This window comes from Macaca nemestrina, chromosome 3 (genome assembly GCF_043159975.1).
Source record: "Macaca nemestrina isolate mMacNem1 chromosome 3, mMacNem.hap1, whole genome shotgun sequence".
In the NCBI taxonomy this organism is placed as follows: Eukaryota; Metazoa; Chordata; class Mammalia; order Primates; family Cercopithecidae; genus Macaca; species Macaca nemestrina.
This window is the reverse complement of record NC_092127.1, coordinates 46,418,625-46,442,437: the sequence shown is the minus strand read 5'-3', so window position 1 is coordinate 46,442,437 and position 23,813 is coordinate 46,418,625. Positions and strand designations below refer to the sequence as shown.

Genomic DNA, 23,813 nt, shown 5'->3' with positions numbered 1-23,813 from the left:
ATCTCTACAAGAACTACAAAACCCTGATGAAAGAAATCATAGGTTATACAAACAAATGGAAAAAACATCCCATGCTCATGGATTAGAAGAATCATTATTGTTAAAATGACTAAACTGCCCAAAGTAATCTACAGATGTAATGCAATCCCTATCAAATTACCAATGTCATTTCTCACAGAATTAGAAAAAACAATTCTAAAATTTATATGGAACCAAAAAAGAACCTGAATAGCCAAAGCAATCATAAGCGAAAAGAACACAGCTGGAGGCATCATGCTACTTGACTTCAAATTATACAGCAAGGCTATGGTAACCAAAACAGTATGGTTACCATAGCCATGCTGGTAAAAATAAAATAAAATAAACATTCAGATCTCAATGGAGCAGAATAAAGGACCCAGAAATAAAGCCACATTCATACAATCAACTGATCTTCTAGAAAGTCAACAAAAATATGCATAGGGAAGGATACTCTATTCAATAAATGGTATTTGCAAAATTGGGTAATCATATGCAGAAGAATGAAACTGGACCTATATCTTTCACCACACACAAAAATTAACTTAGGATAAAATTAAAGACTTAAACATAATACCTGAAACTATAAAAATCCCTCAAAGAAAACCGAGGAAAAACTCTTCTGAACAATGGCCATGCAAAGTCGTTATGACTAAGTCCTCAAAAGCAAATGCAACAAAAACAAAAATAGACAAATGGGACTTAAACTAAAAGGCTTCTGCACAGCAAAAAAAACAATCAATAGAGTAAACAGAAAACCAACAGAATGAGAAAAAATATTTGCAAACTATGTATCTGACAAAGGGCTAATATCCAGGATCTACAGGCAACTCATACAAATCAATAAGGAAATAAAACAAATAACCCCATTTAAAAAATGGGCAAAGGAAATGAACATTTTTCAAAGAAGATATACAAATGGTGAACAAGCATATGAAAAAATAAACATCACTAATCATCAGGGAAATGCAAATTAAAACCACAATAAGATATTATCTTATACCAATCAGAATGGCTATTATTAAAAAGTCAAAAATAAACCAGGTATTAGTGAGGATGTGGAGAAAAGGGAATGCTTATACACTGTCAGTGGGATGTAAATTAGTACAACATTTATGGAAACAGTATGGAGAGTTCTCAAAGAGCTAAAATGAGAACTACCATTCAATCCAGCATTTTCACTATTGGGTATATACCCAAAGGAAAAGAAGTCATTATATCAAAAAAGATACCTGACACAGGGCACGGTGGCTCACGCCTGTAATCCCAACATTCTGGGAGGCCAAGGCAGGCAGATAACCTGAGGTCAGGAGTTCGAGACCAGCCTGACCAACATGGAGAAACCCCATCTCTACTAAAACTACAAAATTAGCTAGGCGTGGTGGCGCATGCCTGTAATCCCAGCTACTAGGGAGACTGAGGCAGGAGAATCACTTGAACCTGGGAGGCAGAGGTTGTGGTGAGCCAAAATTGCACCACTGCACTCCAGCCTGAGCAACAAGAGTGAAACTGTCACAAAAAAATAAATAAATAAATAAAGATACCTGCACCCATATGTTTATCGCAGCACTATTCACAATATCAAAGATATGGAATCAACCAAAGTGTCCATTAAAAGGGGACTGAATAAAGAAAATGTTTTTATATTTTAGACAAAGAAAATGTTTTATTTATACACACACACTATGAAATACTACTCAACCATAAAAAGAATGAAATTATGTCTTTTGCAGCAACACAGATCGAACTGAAGGCCATTGTCTTAAGGGAAATAACCTATATTGCATGTTCTTACTTACAAGTAGGAGCTAAACAATGGGTACACATGGACATACAAAGTGGAATTATAGACACTAGAGACTACAAAATGTGGAAGGATGGGAGGGAGGTGAGGGCTTAAAAATTACCTATTGGGTACGATGTTCACTATTTAGTTGATGGGTACACTAAAAGCCCAGACTTCACGACTATGCAATATATGCATGTAAGAAATCTGCACTTGTATGCCTTAAATAGTCCTGTATTTGATTGTAAAACTTATTTCCCAAATCAGCCAAGATTCATTCAGAAAAGCAAAATTCATTTTACCTGTTTCAAGCAACAGGATGTTACATCCGGTAACTTTGATGATTACAAAATCAGTGGAAGGACTGGTGGAATGAAGGTCAGAAAAAGCCAGCACTAACTCTCGGGGTCACCAGTGGCTTTCAGAAACTTCAAAGGTTACAAGCATTGCAAGATATAGCTGGCAATGAACATAGGTGCTCTTGCTCCATGGTAGGTGATATTCAAGTAAATGCCCAGAGACCTCTACAAAAAGGCCTGTCTCAGATTGCTCCTCATGAATCTATCCACTGCTGCTGAAGCAGTCTTTAGTCTTTCAAATAACATACAGACGCTTCTCAATGATAGAATCTAACCCAGAATTCTGCTGGCCAGGATTCTGAAAATTTTGTTTCCAGGCATCCAATTTCCACTAAACAGGAAAGATTCTAGAAGAAAGAAAATGCCTCTGAGTTGCCTATAGGCCATCAGAAATATCTTCCATCACCCCTGTTTATCAAGACTTACATGCATTGTGTTTGCAAAATACTTTCACACACTTTTTTTTTTTTTTTTTTTTTTTTGAGACAGAGTCTCACTCCATCACTCAGGCTGGAGTGCAGTGGTGAGATCTTGGCTCACTGCAACCTCTCCACCTCCTGGGTTCAAGTCATTCTCATGCCTCAGCCTCCCGAGTAGCTGGAATTTCAGGCACACACCTCCACAGCCAGCTAATTTTTGTAGTTTTTGTAGAGACAGTGCTCCTCCCGCCTTGGCCTCCCAAAGTGCTGGGATTATAGGCATGAGCCACCACGCCTGGCCTATTTTCTTACTTGAGTTTCACCATAACATTTTGTGCTCATATGGCTGATGTTGTTACCCTTAATTTACATTTGCCTTTTCTTTATTCATTCTACAATGTGCTGTTGGCCCAAAGACGCTGAGTTGTATTCCAGCAGATGCATTCTAATCAAGGAAATTTTTTGACTCTAAGGTAGCAATTTAACTTCCACATCAAATGGTGTGATAGTGAAGGTCACTAATAGTAGTACCCAAGTGAACTTACAAGTTTAGTTCTTCAAATGGTACTTTATTTATGTTATCTTCAAATATGAGAATTCTTAATATTTCTAACTTTATATTAATGAGGAATAATTGTGTAGACTTCTCTTACAAATGTGAAAAGGACTGAAAAGTTATACAGTCAGACTTTCACTACCTACCAGTAATCACTTGCAAGATCAAGTTGGGCAGCATACAGAAATTTTTTGAACATTTAATCAACAAACCTAAACACATAAAGTAGCAATGGTAAATGGTACAGTTAATATTAATAAACAAACACATATAAAACAGTTCTTGTGTGGCATGGGGAATTGAGAAAACAAGAGAAATAATCAATGCAACCAATGAATCACAAACCATGGCATCTCAAGGAGTTCTATTAAAAGTAATGGCAAAAACTGCAATTACTTTTGCACCAACCTATATAAGACCTGTATATTCTGTCACTAACAGTTCCAACAATATAAATTTAAATTTGGCTGAGGTACCGGGCCTGGAGGAGAGGTCCACAGTCCTGGCTGGGGGTCTGTGTGGTCTCAGTCTCCCAGCCTGCCTCACTCCTTGGTTTGGGGCCAGGCCACCATTCCCCGGGCTCCTGGGTGACCCTTCTGCAGCTGGACGGGTGGTGACCCTGACTGTCCAGGGCTGGCCCCCCGTGGCTGAGGTCCTGCCTTTGTGGAATGTTGGGGCCCCACCCTTACAAGACTTGGGGTTGACTGTTCCACATGCGTTTTTGTGTGAGCTTCCATTTAGGAATCCCCTCCTTTCACAGAGGGGGCCAGCCTGACCAATATGGTGAAACCCTGTCTCTATTAAAAATACAAAAATTAGCCAAGTGTGGTGGCACATGCCTGTAATCTCAGCTACTGGGGAGGCTAAGGCAGGAGAATTGCTTGAACTCAGAAGGCAGAGGTTGCAGTGAGCCGACATCATGCCACTGCATTCCAACCTGGGCAACAGAGCGAGACTCCGTCTCAAAAAACAAAACAAAAAAAGAATGCCAATGGGGCCTCCTCTGAGGAAGACTCACCCTCACACCCTGTAGTTCTGAGGCCCTGGACAAGGAGCCCGGAAGAGCAGTATCTACCAGCCCCACCAGCCAGGAGCAGGTGCTAGTGCCACTGCAACAGGGGCTGGCCCAGGAGGACAGCCTCAACAAGCTAGCTTTGCAGTACAGCTGCAAAGTCGCAGATATCAAGGTCAACAACTTCATGAGAGTTGTTGACCTTTCAGACTTACACGCCATTATGATTCCAGTGAAAAACAACAGGATCCTAATAGAGACCCACAAATAACTAAAACCCCTTCTGAGCCCATTTGCAAAGACCGAAGTGACCATAGAACTGCCAAATCCAGACAGCAGCCACAGACACTGATGCCCAGGCCAGTCAACTGATGGATTTCTTTAAGGAGACTGACCAGAATATTGAGCGTGCATTGCAGTCACAAATCCTTTTATGGGAAAGTTACTGCATAGAGATTCTCCTATCAGCAATTGCTCCCAGCTCCTCCAAAGATGCCAACAAATGGTGCAGACTGTGGAATTCAGTGATGGAATGTCTTTTTTATCATGCTTCTAGTTGGGATTGTTTTACCCATCTTTCATTTGGTCTATTTTAAAATACAGGCTACTGGCAAGACACCTAATAGCATGAACACAGCTCCTGTCCCCAGTGGTTCCGTGGCAATGAGTACAATGCCAGGGCAAATCCCCAGGTGAGTGATTCCAGAGACAACCACAACCTCTTCAGACAGCCAGTTCAGTCAGACCACCCAGCCAGGGAACTAAGCTTTGTTTTTAAAGAACCGGCCCAGCTTTTGCAATTGGCTCTTGAAGTGCATCAGCTGTCACCGGCCACATCCTAGAGGTGCTGCATTTTATGTCATGGGAAGGATGGACACGTTTCAGAAGTCACCACAGTGTTCTCAACTGCAGTGACCCTGAGGAATGGCCTCACCCAACCCAAGCCTCCAGGATCAAAAGCACCAGCACCCTTAGCCTCTTCTATCCAGAGAGGATCAGCAGCAAGGCATTTACATGTGACAGATGGTTATTTCTTGTAGACATTTAGTGGACTGGCAATGTCTTCACGGCAGCACTGTGTGGGTCCCCAAGGTGGATATGCTTGGAGAGAAAGGAATGGCCTCGACCAAGGGACCTGTAGTGTGGGAGGCCCTGTAATTGGTGTGGGTTGTCTGGTTGTCGCAGTTTCCCTACTTGCTGGGGACCAGGGACTGGCTCTGAGAAGGGTTGTTCTCTGTCTCCCTGGCAAAGGTGCTGTGGAATAGTCTTGGCATGTGATCCCTGTTTTAGAGAATGACAAATTACAACTGCAACAAGCCCTACTTCATGTTTGCCTCATCAGTTCGTCTTTTTGAGGCAATCCCACTTCTAGAATTGAAAAAGCCCCAAGTCCAAACTGTGCACTGTTGAATAAAAGGCAGTTCTGCCCCTGTCCTTTTAGAGCTGTTTAGTCTGACACGCAGGCACGTCTCAAGCCAAGCATACGCACACAGAGCCGTTGCCCAGTTCCACAGAGGCTCCCTAGATTCTCCCAGGTGGCCTCCTTGGAAGGAGCGCTTGCTGGCCAGCATCTGCAGAGGAGGATGGGTGCCTGTTGCTGAGGCGCCAGCATGGATATCTATCTGAAGCTGCGCAGTCCCCAGGCCAGCGCTGCTGAGAGTAGCAGCTCCTGTACTATTTGGCACAGGGTGTTCCCTGCTGCTTCCTTAACTCAGTTCTTAGGAACTGTAGTGTCACAGCACGAGAGTGTGTCCCTAAAATAACACTCTATATACACTGTAGCTCGTAATGTTAAAGGACCAAATGCTTCATGGAGGGGCTGGAGGTGACCCTTGCCATCGAAAGGCCATCAAAACATGGGGCCTGATACCTGAGGGAAGAGGCCTGCAGTTTACCTGGTCCTCCTCCCTGCCAAGGCAACAGCAGTGCCGTGGATGGGCTGGAGGTAAGAGCCTGCTGCTGCCTTGGAGTCAGTGGCCTGTAGCACAGAGGGACGGGGAGGGGTGGAGGTGGCTGGTGGCCCAGACTCCTAGGGATATGGACAGGAGGAAAAACCACTGCACAAATGCTGGCCTTAGGGATAGTTATGGCCTTTGACACATCAGGCCTGGAGAGAATTTTAAAAGATCTCACCATGTATGAGGATGGGAGTGTGGCCAAGGAGTACTTCAGATTGGCTTCCAATTTCTCTCATCTCAGTTGTGTGAAAAAAAACAATTGGCCTAGGGCTCAATTAGCAAATTCAAATTATCTTCAATGATAAATGTTTTCTTAGACACCAGAATGATCTTCAGGATAAAAAGAACTTCTGAACTTTTGCTACAGGAAATGTGTTAATCATGTAAGTGCTTTTCCAGCCAAATATCTGTGCTCTCTGGGCCATTGAGGGCCACAGCTTCCTCTAACATCTGCCACCAGAACTTCGCCAGGCAGGGCCTGGAGTCCCATGGGAAAAATCACTTTTTCCAGGCAAAGAATGAATGTATCCTTTACTTTCCTCAAGTGGAATGAAATAATTTCTTCTATGAAAAAATAAAAAAACAATAAATGTAATCTTTTAATAATTTTTCTTTTTATCAATATGTCAAAACATTTGAACCATACCTTTTCTAAACTTTCTAGCAGAAAATATTGATACATAGATATTTTTATGTGATTAGCAAATTAATGCCAGGACAGTCAAAGAAAATTTAAATTTTAATAAAATAGGTAGCAGTACAAATAATAATACCACTGATAGATTACTTCTGGGAGTAAGTTGCCAACTAATCAGACAATGTAAAAGTAAAAGTTGTCATAAAAACTTTACATTAAAAAGAGAAATAATTTTATCCTATTATCTATTGAACAAAAAACATTTTTGTGATCTAGACATGCAAATAAAAGTGACTTTAAAGACATTTATTTCTCCTCCTTCTCCTTCACTTTATTCTGTCCCCTTCCTCTCCCATTCTTCCTCCTAATACCCTTCTCTATTTTATCCTCTTCTTTCCTTCAACTCCTCCTCATCCTTTCATTGTTCTTCTCAATCTCCCTTCCTCCTTCTCCTCCTCTCAGGTCCTAAGATTTCCTACTAACTAAAATTGGCGAGGCTGGGTGTGGTGGCTCACACCTGTAATCCCACCACTTTGGGATATGGAAGCAGGCAGATGCCTTCAACTTAGAAGTTTGAGACCTGCCTGGGCAACATGGCAAAACCCTATCTCTACCAAAAAAAAATTAGCTGGGTGTGGTGGCACATCCCTGTAGTCCCAGATACTCGGGAGGCTGAGGTGAGGAGATCTCCTGAGTCTGGGAATTTGAGCGGAATTAACCTATGTGGCAGAGACTGGCTAGATGCATATAAAGAGAATGACCCTCACAAACAGAAAGTTGTTTAGCAGAATAGTGACATAAACAATAATTTTTAAGTGTAATACTCATTAAAATCAGTTCTTAAAAACCCATTTTTAAAAACACTGATAGAGTGCCTCATGGGTATCAAACACAGTCTTAAGTATTTGAAAAACATTTTATCCTGCCAAATTGCACATGATGTAGTTAACTAAATCAAGATTCAAACCCAGGCCAGTTCAGATGCATGTCCATGCTACTTCCTCTAGTTTCTTCTTATTGGGGACTTTCATTTATACCTATGCTCTGATCTACTTACCAATTGCCTTTGAATTAACTGCTATTTAAACTAATTAGAGGAATAACTTCCATTTGCCTTCAAGTCTCCCAATCAACTAGAATTATCTGCTGCTCCTTCTGACATTGTTACATCCTCATTATTTACCACCTCTCTCTCCAAAGCAGACAATTGAAAACTCCTGTCACGTGAGCACTTCTTAACCCCATTTATGCATCTTTTTTATTTAATTGGGAAAAAGTTTCTATGCCACTCTCAGAGGAACGAGAACTCTTTCCCTAACCCTAATAATATTTGCTCTCTAGAAGAACTGAGTGGGAGAGGAAAATGAGTGAGGCAAAAAGCATGAGAGGATAGGAGGCATCTCAAATTGTAACCACAGTGATTCTTTAATAAGCAGCTGAGATAGCCTAGCAACCTGAAACTTTGAAAAATGTTCCTATGGTACAAAAAATTATAGCTTGGTTAGAAATCTAAGTAGACATCTTAGCAAGAGATATTTGAAAAGGTTTGTCATAATAAAAATATCTGGTATATATTTAGCACTTCTCCTAATAATTTTTATGATTATTATATTAATTGAGCCTTACAACGAGGCTGTAAAAATGTCTGGACAATTTTTTGTCTTTTATATTTAAAAAATAATACATATATTTTTATCATTAAAAATTCCAATAATACAGTAGATAAAGCAAAATGTGAAGGTCCCCTTTGTTCAAGTCCAGTATTCTTTTAACGATTTTTCTATGTATGCGTTCTCATACACATACACACAAACAGTTTGAGAAGGCAGGTGTTTGTAAGTGGGATTCTATACATACTATTTTGTGAAATGCTTTTAATGCTTACCAACATATCTTGGAGATGTTTCTATGACAGGATCAAAAATCTGCCCAGTGCTTGCAACCTGCCACATAGCCATCCATAATATGGAAGTAAGTGTAAGTTATTAAGTCATTCCTCTAGATGTATATCAGCTTTTATTAATTATGATAGGCTAACACCTAAAACAAACAATGCTGAAATTTTGAGTAGTAAAGTTTATGGTGGAACTCACATCACCATCCCAAGTGTCACAGGGCATGTTCTTTTTACCATGGCCCTTCAAGCCTCAGGCTTCTTCCTTACCCAGCAGACAGGAAGAAAGAGAAAAGGTGAAGCCACACCCACTCTTCCGTGCCTTGCTTGGACTGGAAGTGATTTATCTCTCCTACTCAAGTTCTTTTGGCAAGATCTGGTCATAGTCATACAGACCACCAAAAGGGCTGAGAAATGTGGTTGAGTTCGTGCCAGGAAGTGGAAACAGGCTTTAGATGCATCTAGCCAGTCTCTGCCACATAGGTTAATTCTGCTCTTTTCACTATTATAAGCAATGCTATAATAAACCCCTTATATGTGCACTATGCCAGTATTTCTGCAGGGTAGATATCTAGACCAGTAACTGATAGACAAAAAGATGTGTAGAATGTATTTTCTAAACTCCTATTTGAAATAGGAATATTTTAGTAGATATGTTACCTGTGTAAAGTAGCACAGCATTTCACCAGAATAGAACCATCTTCTAGTGCACACTAAGTATACACTAAGAAGTTGGCATTCCAAGCATTGTACAATCCACTTTTTATCACTGAAACTTTTCTCTCTCCTAGACCCCATAAGGATCCTCTTCCTCTCTCAGACTCCCAAACATGTCATGACTCTTTCAGATCCTGGATCTTCAATTTACTAACTCTGTGTTCTTGGAAAAGTCACTTTGATCTCTCTGAGTCTTAGATTCATCATTTTGAAAAACATTATAAACTACACCAGTTTTTTGAAAAAGTTAAGTAATGAAAATGGCCAGCCTGGCCACCATGGTAACACCCCATCTCTACTAAAAATAAAAAAAATTAGCCGGGCATGGCGGCAGGCACCTGGTAATCCCAGCTACCTGGGAGAATGAGGCAGGAGAATTGCTTGAACCTGGGAGGTGGAGGTTGCAATGAGCAGAGACCATGCCATTGCACTCCAGCATGGGCAACAAGGGTGAAACTGTCGAAGAAAAAAAAAAAAAACACAGAAAAGAAAAATGGCACATGGGAAATGCCTAGCACATAGTAAACGCTCAATGAGTGTTTGCTTCTATCCTTCCTCCTCTGATTATCCCAGGCAAAATAATTTTTTATTTATTAATTTTTTAAATTCAGCACTCTGGCATATAAGAGTCTCTATCATCATTTATCTTTTCATGGTATCTTGTCTCCCCATCTTGATGAATCCCAAATTGATTACAGACAACTTGAGAACAAGAACAGTATCATAGTGTTCCCTAGATCACCATCACCTTACACAGTGCATTATGGTGTGAGGCCTAGATACATATTCGTGATGATGCCACCTAAATTGAGCAAACCAGTGAAAGAGAGAAAGCAAACTGAAAAAAATGTCCATCCTAGTTATTTAATTATAGAAGAAGAACATGAAAAATCTGTAAAGATTAGTCAGGGGAAAAATTGCATAATAGCATTTAAAAATTCAATAACCCACAGGAAGCTGAAAAACATTTGTGAAGAGTTCATTGTAAACCCAAGATAAATGTATGTCAGATTTTAAATGCCAAGCCTGTGTGTCTGCGTATGCAGCAAGGCTAAGGGAATGTGAAAGCAGATTTTTCCATTTAAGAGAGCTATTTGAGAAAGAATTTTTTTAAAGTAGAGAAGGGAAAAAGGGAGAAAGGAGAGAAGGAAGGGAAGGGAAGGGAAGGGAAAGCGGGGAGGGAGGGAGGGAGAAAGGAAAGGAGGAAAGGAGTGAGGGGAAAAATTGGGAAAATAAAGAGAGAGATAAATAAGAGGAAAGAACCTTTCGAAGACTAGAAAGCTAGCTCAACTAGAAAGAACTGGAAAGCCCAGAAAGAATGTCAGGTCATATACCAACCAAATTTTATTAGGCCAGTTAAAAAAGAATTTTGAGGGACATTTTAAAATTTTTTTTTTTTTTTTAAATAGGTTCTCACTCTGTCACCCAGTCTAGAGTGCAGTGGCACAATCAAGGCTCACTGCAGCCTTCAACCTCTGGCTCAAGGGATCCTCCTGTCTCAGCCTCCTTAGTGGCTGGGTCTACAGTCCCATGCTACCAGGCCTGGCTAATGTATGGAGCTTTTGAAAGAATGTCCAAAACCATCAGCAGAATTTGTGGATGCTCCCTGTGGAACTGGTGGCACCACTTAAAGGTTATCGTGTACATTTTCACCCAAGAACTTGGTGAGGAAGAGGAAAATGATGCTGCCTCAAATGAGCAGAAGCTTGAGCTGATTTAAGGAGCTGAGGCTTTGGAAAGGGTGTTTCCTGTCTTTATGAGCAGGTGTGTGGAGATGGAGACGAGGTAGGGTGAGCAAGAGATAAAGGCCTTTATATTTCAATTACTCTCTCTCTTTCTCACTTCTGCTTTTCCTTGCCTGGCTGCCTTCCACTTTTCCCTCTTGCCTCAAAATTCCTATGCCTTTTTCCATCATTCTCTCTTTGCCTTAAAGAATCTAACCCTCAAATATATACTTTTGTATGGAGTCCTCCCTGTTTCTCAAACTCTATAATTGGTGTCAACACTTAAATAAAATATGAATGTTGAAAACATTCCATATTTCAGATGCCTCTTAAAAACACACAAGATCTGGCAACACAAGGTCCTAGTCCCATAGGAGCAAAGAGCTAGCACTGAGTCACTTCTGTACTTCCAGACAGAACAAGTCTCCATCCCCTCAGTCTCTATCCAGCCAGTTAGCACCGATACCATCTGCCAGGCCCATTCAGGATGAAAGTTTGCTCCCCTACAAGCATTCTTATCCCTTTTCTTTTTTCTCTCATGGAGTTTATTCCTTTCTTTTCCCTAGGTATTTATTTTCTCCTTAAATTTCCATAACCTGTAACTGTGGTACATATGTTATTTACTTTGCCTGTTCCCAATTTTTAACTGAACAAATAGAAACTTTTAGTATTCTTTTTATTTCATGCCACCTCCATACCAAATAATATGCTTTTAAATTAGTTCTTGACTATGGATAAAAATATCCTTAGCACCCATCCAAAAATGAATAAATAAAACCATTTTGCTCTTGCTTCATTGCTATTTCCAAGTCAGTACAAGTGGTGAGGTCTGTCAGTATGACAGCAGTGAAAATAACACAAGTATTTTAATATATGCAGGTTTCTCTTTGACAACCATCAATCCAGAGGTGGTGTTTGTTTGCTTTTTTAAATAGTGATTGTTTGTTTCTGTTCCTAGAAAAACAAAAATCATTTTCATGTTCTTATAATCAGTATAAACATAAATTTAGTTCTCCTAAAACTTGTTTATGAAGAGCTTTCCAATGACTCGTCTGCCTAGACATTTTTTCTTCCAATTTTTGTTAGGTTCAGGAGTACACGTACAGGTTGTTATATTGGCAAACTCATGTCACAGGGTTTAGTGTACAGATTATTTCATTATTCAGGCAATAAGCATGGTACCCGGTAGGTATTTTTTTATGACCTTCTCCCTCCTCACACCCTCCACCATCCAGCAGACCCCAGTGTGTGTTGTTTCTCTCTATGTGTCCATATGTTCTTGTTATTTAACTCCTACTTGTGAGAACATGCAGTATTTGGTTTTCTGTTCCTGCATTAGTTTTCTAAGGATAATGGCCTCTAGCTCCATTCATGTTGCTGCAAAGGACATAATCTTGTTCTTTTTATGGCTGCATAGTATTCCATGGTATATATGTACCAGGTTTTCTTTTACTTTACTTTTCTTTTTTTTTTTTGAGATGGAGTCTCGCTCTGTCACCCAGGCTGGAGTGCAGTCTCGGCTCACTGCAAGCTCTGCCTCCTGGGTTCACGCCATTCTCCTGCCTCAGCCTCCCGAGTAGCTGGGACTACAGGCACCTGCCACCATGCCAGGTTAATTTTTTTCTATTTTTAGTAGAGATGGGGTTTTGTATGTACCATATTTTCTTTATCCAGTCTGTCACTGATGGGCATTTAGGTTGATTCCATGTCTTTGTTATTGTGAATAGTGCTGCAATAAACATACAAGTGTATGTGTCTTTATAGTAGAATGATTTATACTCCTTTGGATATATACCCAGTAATGGGATTGCTAGGTTTAATGGTATTTTTGTCTTTAGGTCTTTGAGTAATAACCACACTGCTTTCCATAATGCTTGAACTAATTTATACTCCCACCAGCAGTGTATAAGCATTCTCTTTTCTCTGCAACCTTGCTAGTATTTGTTTTTTTTATTATTATTATTTTAGTAATAGCCATTCTGACTGGTGTGAGACGGCATCTCATTGTGGTTTTGATTTACATTTCTCCAACAATTATTGAAGGTGACCATTTTTTACACAGTCAGGTCCTGATCTGCCCAGTCTCAACCTGCATTGACAACTTTCCTTCCCACTGAGCTGTGGCTTCATCTCTAACAGAGCTCCTCATTTACCTGTTGTTTACAGATTTGAAGTTCTTTCACACAATTTTGATGATTGTACATCATTCTGACCATATGTAGCATGATGATCCTGACATCCTCCTGAAGATGTCAGGTGAGACTCACCGCTTGTTTTATTCATTTAGTTAAAAATTATTCCTGGATGCCCTGCTTGAGGCTACATGCTGTTCTAGGTGCTGAGGATACAGCACGAAGCATGACATAATCTCCATTCCAAGAGTATATTTTTTCCCATTTTTATAGGCAAGGAACAAAAGATAACTTGACATTTCTTTCAAAATAACTAACACGTAAAAGATAAAATGCAATAGCAGATCCAAATTTGTTGATGTTTATATAATTTCTCTTTCCCAAGATTATGATGCCTAGTTGGATTTTTTTTCCTTCAAAGCCTTACTTTTCCTCCCTCCTTTTTCATCCAATTTGTCTAAATGTCTACCTTTCATTAAATTCAATGATTATTTAATTCTCAGACCAAAAAAATCAAATGAATTGTATTATTTATCTGCTCAGACATTACTTTCTTATGACACGGATCTGTTACATATGTTAATGATCTCAGGTGTTTGTACAGTTCAGATCTCTTATTCTTATATTTTTAATTCTTTTCTTTTTTCATGCCTGCTTATTTCCTTTGATTCCTCATCTCCTCACAAACTGGGGTAAAAGACTCCCAAACACAGTATTGCAAAATAGGCTTCACAGGAAATTCAGAAATAGTAATTACAGACACTCTGACATCCCCACTTGTTTAAGTAGGCATTTTAAACAAACTTGGCACAGATTCATTCAAAATAGGCTCTCTTTCTGTAAAAAAGAAAAAAAAATAAAAGAAAGAAAAAGAAAAGAAAAAATGGGTTTTGTCATTTTTTTCAGTTATACCACTTTTTAAAATTCATCACATTTCTAATATTCAGGTAGTTTCTTGTAATGTTTTACTTCTATTCACAGTTACTTCCTTGAGGATTATTTTGTATTTTAAATCTGAGGCCCAGGCAAGATTGTTTTGTCTATTTCTAGCTGATAATTATTTTGTTTGGGGCTCTTAGAAAATCCTTGGGTGTCTGGATTTTAATCACCAATAAGATGGTCATGTCATGATTTTTCTTGCAGTAGTAAGCTCCCTCCCCTTTTTATCTGCTTCCTAATTCCAATTTTCTCTTGGGCACTAATTATCTTAATCAACTGCAATCAGTAAAACAACTTTTGCTAAAGAAATAGGCTAGTGAGATTTCATTTTTATTTCCTAAAGCTTAGATAAAATATTTTCCCCAAATATTGACTCTATACTTTTGTTCCGATGCCTGGTATACATGCTACTCTACAATTAATAGTTCAGTTTTTCAGATTTCTGGATAACTAGAAAGAAGGGTGTCTTAGAGAGAGGATTATGAGTATTCTTGTTACTACAAACAGGTGTGCTCCATTATAAATTAATTAGCATTCATGCATATCTATCAAAATCATGGGAATTTTGTCAGTATGAGTCATCAATGGAGCAGCAAATTATCCCCTATACTGAGAAAATCTCATTTCTAGAATAGCAAGATTGAGGAATAGTAGTTCCTGGCAGTGGTGATATTGATAAGAAGCCCTGTCTGCCACCAGTCCTTGCCACACGCACCCACCACTAGCGAAATGTGATGTCATTGCTAAGTGTGCGCCAAGCACCACACCCAATACTATGAGGCATACAATATGCAGCACTCCAGGGGTTTTAGTCAGCCTACATTACTCCTTCAGGAGCCTGGTCTGTGATTAAGGGATTGCAGAAGGGGACCTCTCTCGCCAGGCTGGAGTGCAGTGGTGTGATCTCGGCTCACTGTAACCTCCACCTTCCGGGGTTCGAGCAATTCTCCTGCCTCAGCCTCCCGAGTAGCTGGGACTACAGGCATGAACCACCACGCCCAGCTAATTTTTGTATTTTTAGTAGAGACGGGGTTTCACCATGTTGGCCAGGATGGTCTCCATTTCTTGACCTCGTGATCCACCTGCCTCGGCCTCCCAAAGTTCTGGGATTACAGGTGTGCGCCACCGCCCCCGGCCAAAAGGAGACTTTTTATAATATAATTCAGATAGAAAAAAGAGATAAAGACATCTTTAACAGAATAATAACCCGGAGTACTACTAAGAACCAATCACCTTGGCAGGGTAAAACTTGATTTTTTTCTATAGTTTTTTTTGTAGGGGAGAGGATTAGGGGGAGGCTGGGGGGAGGGTCTTGTTTTGTTTTGTTTTGTTTTTACAACAAGGCTGAACTAATGAAGGCAATTTCCCTTCCTCCACACTCACGGATTAAAAACACACTCAGGTAGCCTCGCTCAAAGAAAGAGAGAATAGAGTTATTAACTACTGCAAACCCAAGACAGGGATGGGGGGAATCTCCATCATGAGAAGAGGCTCCCAAGCAACCAGGAATCACCAGTTTGAGAGGAAGGGATACCATCTGGAGTACAGCGCCGAAGCCACTCCTGTTTCTCCACCCAAGGAGGAAAAAAATCCTCCCTTCCCCTTTCTCACTCCAATCAACGAATAGTGAGAGTTTCTCACAGGATGGAGACTAGACTATATTATCTTGCCCTGCTGAGAGTTGAGGCACAAGAAAGAGATTAAACAATGAAGAAACCCAAAAAGCAGCCTACTTTCAGGAAGCTAACAATGAAAAGCAACATGGGCAACTTTGTATAATGCTATATGTACTTTTTAAGTTTATTTAAAACCTACCTTCAATACAACAATGGCTCTACTGGGCGTGGTGGGGAGGGTGGCTGTGGGTGTATTCATGGGAGTGTATATATATTCAGTTGTAAGACATATACTGATTTTAAAAATTTTAACTAGAAAATAGCTTAATGGCCTACTAACAATGTGGATAAAAATATTGCTGCCAATTGTAATGGTGCAAATTAAATCTATGTCTAATTTCCACCACTTGTGAAAGATGTAAAAAGTGACTAAGCATCAAACTCCATTAATACACTTAGGATAGAATGCAATAAGACTAATTTTTTCTTGATCAAGATGGTTCTTTAAAAAATTACTCCATCAAAAAAACAAAAAGGAGAGACAGAGAGAGATAATTGCCCATATCTGAGCTGAGGTAGAACTCTGAGTTATATAATTAGCAGGACCTTATGGAAAATATCTATTATTCATAATAAAATGCTGAAGCAATTTTCTAATAAACTCTCACAAGATTCAAACTCCTTTTGAGTCCAGGCTCACGGGTTCATGCCTCTAATTTCAGCACTTTGGGAGGTCGAGGCGAGAGGATCACTTAAACTCAGGAGTTTGAGGCCAGCCTGAGGAACATAGAAAGACATTGTCTCTTCTGGAAATTTTTTATAAACAAAACAAAATTAGCTGGGCATGGTGGTACATGCCTGTAGTCCCAGCAACTAGGGAGGCCGAGGTAGGGGGATCACTCGAGCCCCTGAGATCAAGGCTGCAGCGAGCTATGATTACACCACTGCATTCCAGCTTGGGCAACAGAGTGAGACCTTGTCATTAAAAAACAAAACAAAACAAAACAAAACAAAAAAAACTCCTTTTGAGAAATTAGAGTAACACCACCAGCTTGTAGTCATCTTGTAATAGGCTTAATGATCTTAAACTATAAATGCTTTTTAAAAATATATAATCTAATAATGATTACATAACCATGCATTTCCCCATAAGATACCTCTACTAAGAGGAGATCTTTGAACTGGCTTTCTTAGAAGCCTCTTCCCTATTGTAAGTTTGAAATAAAACTTTGGCACACGCTCACCACCTGAAAAGCTGTAACACATGAATGAAGTCACAACTCACAACCTGAGAAGTTGTAGCACAAGGATGAAATCACAACTCACAACCTGAGAAGCTATAACAGAAGGATGAAATCATAAGTAGGAATGATAAACTTCATATTCCTCTGCTTCTCCCAAGGAAGAAAATAGGCTCCAGTTTGAGAGGCCATGGTGTAAGGTGTAATTAAAGGAAAACCCAGGCCAAAAAAAAAAGAGGAAAAAATTTGATTCAATAAAAGCTAGAAGCCAGGGAGGACAGATTCTCCTTTAACTGGGGAAAAGGGAAGCTCAGATTGAGACGAGATGAAGAAAAGCAGTTTGCAACTCAGGACACAGACTTCACTAGCAAAACTTCAGCTTTTTCACCTCTAAGAGAAGACACAATGGGGAGCAGTTAAAAAAATGTAAATTTCGAAGGACCTAGGCAAAAGTATTCACACAGATAGAAAAACGAATGAAATTTTTAACTTTTCTTTTAAGTTCATGTGTACATGTGCAAGTTTGTTACATAGGTAAACTTAAATGGGTACTACCGTAGCACCCATTAGTTATTTTTCCTGATTCTCTCCCTCCTCCCAGTCTCTATCCTCTTATAGGCACCAGTGTGTGTTGTTCCCTTTCCTGTGTCCACATGTTCTCATCACTTAGTTCCCACGTATAAGTGAGACTTACTGGTTTTCTATTCCTGTGTTAGTTTACTATGGATAATGGCCTCCAGCTCCATCCATGTCCCTGCAAAGGACATGATCTCATTCTTTTTTATGGCTGCATAGTATTCCACGGTGTATATGTACCACATTTTCTTTATCCTATCGGTCATTGATGGGCATTTAGGTTTATTCCATGTTTTTGCTATTGTAAATAGTCCTGCAATGAACATACATGTGTATGTGTCTTTATAATACAATGATTTATATTCTTTTGGGTATATACTTAGTCATGGGATTGCTGGGTTGAAGGGTATTTCTGTCTTTAGGTCTTTGAGGAATCTCTGTCTTCCACACTTTCTTCCACAATGGTTGAACTAATTTATGCTCCCACCAACAGTGTATAACCATTCCTTTCTCTTCATAACTTTGCCAGCATCTGTTATTTTTTGACTTTTTAATATTTGCCATTCTGACTGGTGTAAGATGGTATCTCATTGTGGTTTTGACTTGCATTTCTCTAAAGGTCGGTGATGCTGAGCTTGTTTTCATACGATCTTTGGTCACATAAATGTCTCCTTTTGAGAAGTGTCTATTCATGTCCTTTGCCCACTTTTCTATAGAGTTTTTTTTTTTTTTTTGTAAATGTGTTTAAGTTCCTTATAGATATTAGACCATTGTCAGATGCATAGTTGGCAAAAATTTTCTCCCATTCTGTAGGTTGTCTGTTTACTCTGTTAATAGTTTCTTTTGCTGTTCAGAAGCTCTTTAGTTTAAACTGGACCCCTTCCTCACACCTTATACAAAAATTAACTCAAGATGGATTAAAAACTTAAACATAAAATCCAAAATTATAAAAACCATGGAAGAAAACCTAGGCAATACTATTCAGGAAATAGGCATGGGCAAAGATTTCATGACGAAGACACCAATAGCAATTGCAACAAAAGCAAAAATTGACAAATGGAAAAAATGAAATTTTTAAAAAGTCATATTAGAGGTTCTCTGACTCTTTTCTGAATGTATGCTTTCCTTCCTTTTGTGTCTTCACCAAGGTCTTTTTGGCTGAGTTTCTGAAAGATTGCTTTCAGATAGTCATGCTGGGGATATTCTGCGGTAAAGGAACCATACAGGGAGTAAAAGCAGGGCTGACCTTTTATGGCTAGTGACCCATGAAGTATTCAAATCCCATAGTGGTATTATCCAAGGGAGAAGTCTACTGCAAAATTTGGCCCAAGTTTACCAGATTTACTAAATAATGTGTGCCTGCTGAGAAAGAAAGTAAGGATAGAGACTCAAACTCTTAATCACAAAGTAGCTTTAGATGTTCCTGTGGTGACAGAAATGGTAGAGTCTGCTTTTCCCAAAAAGATGGTGACACATTGTATTTGCCAAATAACAAATATAGATTGAACAGAGTCTTCTGAAAATAGTACCCTAGCATAGGGGACAGAATTTCAGGCACATGGCAAGCTTTTTAAGGCTTTTCTAATCAACCAGTAGACCTCTCTCTAATTTAACAGATACTTCATCTCTAAACCAACCAAGGAACAAATGAAGAAACAATACCATGAATGTAGAAGAATTTAATGCTATTGGCATTATTTAGGAATATATAAAGCTACACTTAATTTGAACACACACAGACATACACACATCAGATAAATCTAAGAACTATAAACAAATTTACACAAGTATTAGAATAAATTCTACTAGAATATTTTTATAAACTTTGGTTCTAGGAAAGGCCTTTCTATGCAAAAAGAGAAATATACTCAAATTTGATGTTTAAAAAATAAAACCCTCTTGGGAGGCCGAGGCAGGCAAATCACGAGGTCAGGAGATCAAGACCATCCTGGCTAACATGGTGAAACCCCGTCTCTACTAAAAATAAAAAAATTAGCCAGGCGTGGTGACTGGCACCTGTAGTCCTAGCCACTCAGGAGGCTGAGGAGAATGGTGTGAACCCGGGAGGTGGAGCTTGCAGTGAGCCAAGATTGTGCCACTGCACTCCAGTCTGGGCGACACAGTAAGACTCCATCTCAAAACAATAATAATAATGATTTAAAAAAAAACTCTCTGAATAAAAATGTTCCATAAAGTTAAATCAAGCAATAGAGTAGAAAAAAAAATATTTGCAGCGTATGTAACAGACAATGACCACTCATCAAGAATGTATAAGTTTCTTATGAAGCATGAGAAAAAGACATAGCTCAAAATAAAAATGGGAAAAAATATACGAGCTGATGAATTACCAAAAAAAAATATGAATGACCAATATATTTATTCTTCGATTCATTCAACAATTATTTATTGAGTGTTACTATGCGTCAGGCACTGCCTTAGCAGGTGCACACATACAGCATTAAACAGAAGATACAAAAAGGAAATTAAGAAATAAAGTAGCAAATCTAATTTGCTCATTAGATTGGCAAAAATTTAGAGATTGATAATATCAAGTGCTGGGGGGATGTGGGAAAATGAACCTACTGATGACAGGGAGTGTAAATTTGCACAGCCTTTTGAAGTCCAGATTGACAGTATCTACTGGAATTTTAATTATTCATATGATTTTTTATGAGCAATTCTGTTTGATTGAGTCTATCCTACAGATATTCATACCTTGCACAAGGATGGTCATTAGAGCATCATTTATAATTGGGAAAAATTGGAAAGGGTCTGTCTATTCCCATGGCAACCATTTAAAAAGGTTTGCTACATACGTACTATGGAATATTTAGCCACCTTTAAAAAACGTAGTAGATTATACGTAATGAAATTTAAAACTTTACGAGTTATTTTGCAGAAAATAAAATCACGAAACAATCTGTGGTATAAATCCCACTTACGTTTAATAAAAGGCACACATGCATAGGTATAGCTATATACATAAATGCATACAAGGGGAACGAGAAGGGGACACAGCAAAGTTGCTGAGACTGCTAATCTCTGTGTCAGGGAGAGAAAGTGGGGATGAAGGGAGTTTTTGAAGCTTCTTTCCATGTATGGTTGGTGATCACGTTAGAAAGAGATTCAGAATATATATGGTCTTTGGAGTCAAATTATGTGGGTTCAAAATCTAGTTCTACTATTTTCCAGATGCAGAAACCTGGAATTCCCCTTTTGTAAAATAATTATGGGGCACAGTTCACAAAATTCTGAGAATTCTGAGAATTAAATTAGGTAATCCACGACAAAATACTCCAAGTAGGCACATAGAACTCATCTGTTAGTCATTATTAATGTTTGGAATTGTTTTAATCAATTACAATGAGAATCTATTCATACATTATTTGTGTAATTGAAAAAATACCATCAAAGCACTCTTTAACAAAAAGTACAAATTGACGGCTGTAAAAATTCAAAAGAGACAGAAAACTTTATAATTATTCTGCCACATCCTAAACCTGCTTCTCTCTTGAATGTAACAAATACAAATACATGAATCACAAATCTTGTTGGATAAAACCAAAACTAATATTTGTACTATATCTCCCTCTTCTATAAAAATATATAGAAAAGAAAAGCATGTCTACACCAATTAACAAATATTTATAACTCTTATAAATAAATTTAAGTTTCCTTTTTAATTTGGCAAGTTAGACACGTTTATAATGAATTTTACTGAAGAGTCCCTTGGTAACTAAAGCAGACTCCAAATTCTATGGAAATAATTCCCATCCATGGAAAATATATATTTTTCTAAATGATCATTTTTATTTTAAAGTTATATTTAAACTTTCACAAGACATGTTTTATCAACCATTTATTTCTAACAACAATTATTCTTTTTACACTATTGGTGGGAGTGTAAATTAGTTCAACCACTGTGGAAGACAGTGTGGTGATTCCTCAAGGATATAGAACCAGAAATACTATTTGGCTCAACAATCGCATTACTGGGTATATACCCAAAAGATTCTAAATCATTCTATTTTAAAGACACATGCACACATATATTTACTGCAACACTGTTTACAATAGCAAGGACCTGGAACCAACTCAAATGCCCATGAATGATAGACTGGATAAAGAAAATGTGCACATATAGACCATGGAATACTATGCAGCCATAAAAAAGAATGAGTTCACGTCCTTTGCAGTGACATGGATGAAGATGGAAACCATCATCCTCAGCAAACTAACACAGGAACAGAAAACAAAACACTGCATGTTCACACTCATAAGTGGGAGCTGAACAATGAGAACACGTGGACACAGGGAGGGGAACATCACACACCAGGGCCTGTTGGGGTGGTGGGGGGAAAAGGGAGGGAGAGCACTGGGACAAATATCTAATGCATGCAGAGCTTAAAACCTAGATGATGGGTTGACAGGTGCAGCAAACCACCATGGCACATTTATGCCTATGTAACAAACCTGCACATTCAGCACATGTATCCCAGAACTTAAAGTTTAGAAAGTGTGTGTCGGGGGGGGTGGGGAGGGTGGCGGTCAGTGCTACATGACCTTGTCAAAACATAAGAATCATCTGGCAGATCTCCAGGCCCCACCCTTGGATAATCTGATGCAATTGGTCTAGGATGTGACAAAAGAATCTGCTGTGACGGGTACCCTGGGCAATTCTTAGGAAGTTAGGGAAAACCTAAGCTAGATATATCTGTTTCATGAGCTACATTATCTGCATCCTGAGCTACATCTCAATTTCACAGGAAGCAGCTGATCTATAAGGTGAAATGTTTCTGTGTACCAGAAAGAAAAATTTACAAATTGTGTTTTTGCTCCTCTGCACAGCCAAACTTCTTGAAAGAGTTGCCTACAAATGTTATGTCTATTTCTTCATTTCCCAAAGTCTTTTTTGTTTTTTAAGGAAATGAAATGTCTTGATACTTGTTGGATGATCTTTCCTCTTTATTCTTGTACCTCAAATTCATCTTGGCTAAATTTGACCCTTACCTTTCCACAGAACGTATGGTCAGCTTATCAAGATCCATTAAAAAAAACAATTGCACTAAATTATAAGGACAATTTGAGGAGAATTGTCACTTTGCCAATATTGAGTTCACTCACCCATATTGAGTCCCAGGGCAACGGTTGTACATAATTTTCTCACTCTATGCCCTTCAAGAAACTTTCAGAATTTTTCTTCATAAAAGTTATGTGTGGTTTTTATAGATTGATTCTTAAGTAACTTTTAGTTTTTATTGCTAACCTGAATGGAATTTCATGAGTGTGGGTGTGAGTGTGAATGAAACAGAGGAAGAAATACATTATACAAAGAGAAGATATATGAAACATCATGATTTTAAAAACAGCAATATAAAACACCCGTCTGCTTCCTTCCCCACAAGAAACAGGACTTAACAGAACCTTATGTGTTCCTCTCTGATCTTATTAGCCTCTGTCCTCCACACTTATAACCGCTATCTTAAATTTTGTGTTAAACATTCCAGTACTTCTCCTTACAGTGTTTTTACCTATGTATGTCCCCACAAACAAAGCATTGATTAGGTTTTGATGGTTTTCAACTCTATAAATAAAATCGTGTTTTTGCAATTCAGCCACATTAATGCATGTGATGGTTATTCTATCATTTTCACTGGGTGGTACATTTCATAGTATGAATATGCCAAATTTTATCTGTTCTACTGTAGATAACTATTTGAGTTATTTTCATTTCAGGACTGAAACAAATAATGCTCCTATGAACAATGCTAGGCAGTATCTTCTGGCGAATGTACCAGTTTTTCAAAGGTCTATGGCTGCGAGTGAAAAATGCTGAATCATAGTGTCTGCTTATGTTCAAATTTAAGGTTGTTTTTCAAAGTGATACACCAAATTACACTCCAACACTGTCTGAGAGTTTCTGTTGCTCCATATTATGAAGAAGTTGGTATAGGCTAATTGTGTTTTATATTCACAAACATTTTTTTCCAAGTGTACATTTCACCTAGCTCCCATTTATAAGTGAAAGCATACAGAGTTTGACTTTCGTTTCTGAGTCATTTCACTTAAGATAATGGTTTCAAGTTTCTTCCATGTTGCTGCAAAAGACATAATTTCTTTATTTTTTATGATTGAATATTATTCCATTGTATACATATACCACAACTTCTCTATCCACTCATCCGCCGATGGACACTTCTGGTGATTCCATGTCTTTGCTACTGTGAAT

At 38.6% G+C, this 23,813-nt stretch overlaps 1 protein-coding gene and 1 pseudogene across 8 annotated transcripts in view; one reads left to right on the top strand and one right to left on the bottom strand.

Moving 5' to 3' along the window:
* Positions 1–23,813, bottom strand: part of LOC105493297 (uncharacterized) — a 253,196-nt gene that overhangs the window by 119,485 nt on the left and 109,898 nt on the right. The window lies entirely within an intron of this gene.
* Positions 3,485–4,915, top strand: LOC105493298 (lysM and putative peptidoglycan-binding domain-containing protein 4 pseudogene; annotated as a pseudogene).